The following is a 1,282-nucleotide window of genomic DNA, read 5'->3' on the forward strand; positions in this document are numbered from 1 at the left end:
GAAAATCCTACCGAGTGAAGAGCGACCCTCTCACTCGGAGGCTTAGCTGCAGCCCTGTGCTCGCCTAAGTTATCAAAATCCTACCGAGTGAAGAGCAACCCTCTCACTCGGGGGCTTAGCTGCAGTCCAAGCGCTCGCCTAAGTTATCAAAATCCTACCGAGTGAAGAGCAACCCTCTCACTCGGAGGCTTAGCTGCAGTCCAAGCACTCGCCTAAGTTATAAAAATCCTACCGAGTGAAGAGCAACCCTCTCACTCGGGGGCTTAGCTGCGGCCCAGTGCTCGCCTAAGTTATAGAAATCCTACCGAGTGGTAAGCGGGGCTTCCACTCGGAGGCTTAGCCGCAGCCCAGTGCTCGCCTAAGTGGACTAAAGAATAAGTCGATTGCAGTAAAGGCGCCTTGCTTTGAACCTGCAAAATACATTTCGGTCCAAAGGCAATCATATTCAAGCACCAAATTCGAGTTTGGATCGATATCTAAAGGAACCGAGAGTGCTCAGGCGTTAAGCCTGTTAAAGTTTATCGGTTACAATTCCACTCGGCATACCGAGGCAAATTTAAAGCGTCGAGCCAGAAGAAGTTTTTTACCCCTCCTGTGGAGGGCTGGAAGGTGCAACGAATTCATCAAGGTCAATTCCGTCGGCGATCCGAGTGGCAGCTGCAAGGAAAGTTTCCATAAAGGACCTGAAGTCGTGTTTCTTGGTGTTGGCCACCCGAAGAGCCGCCAGCTTCTCTTCTCGCGCATCTTTACAGTGGACTCGGGCCAGACACAGAGCAACATCTGCACCACACCGAGCCGAGGACTTCTTCCATTCCTGCACTCGACCAGGGATCGTGCTCAAGCGAGCCATCAGCGACTCAAGGTCATTCTGAAGTGTCTCCTCAGGCCAGAGCGTCAAGTCGATGCGAGATGTGGCGGCCTTCAACCTTGCGAGATAGTCCACGATAGCTGCAACACGAGACTCCAGTCGGAAAACATCCATGGCAACTTCGTCGTTCACCGGAGAATTGACGGGGTCGAGGTTTGGCTCCAGCCGGCTAGTTTCTTCTTCAAAGTTTTGACAAAATTCTGCAAGGATGATCACTAAGTCAAGGGGATGGTCGAATGGAAAAACCACAATTGGAAATGTTTGCCAAACATAGAGGTTTACCTTCAAGCATAAGAAACAGCTTCTTGGCAAGACCACTCAGGAAGGCCTCCAGATCAGTTCTCTTCCCAGTCAATTTGCTGACTTGGTCGGTCAGGGCAGCTTTATCAGTTTTCAGTCGACTGACCTCCTTGT

This window comes from Triticum dicoccoides, chromosome 1B, assembly GCF_002162155.2.
Source record: "Triticum dicoccoides isolate Atlit2015 ecotype Zavitan chromosome 1B, WEW_v2.0, whole genome shotgun sequence".
Taxonomy (NCBI): Eukaryota; Viridiplantae; Streptophyta; class Magnoliopsida; order Poales; family Poaceae; genus Triticum; species Triticum dicoccoides.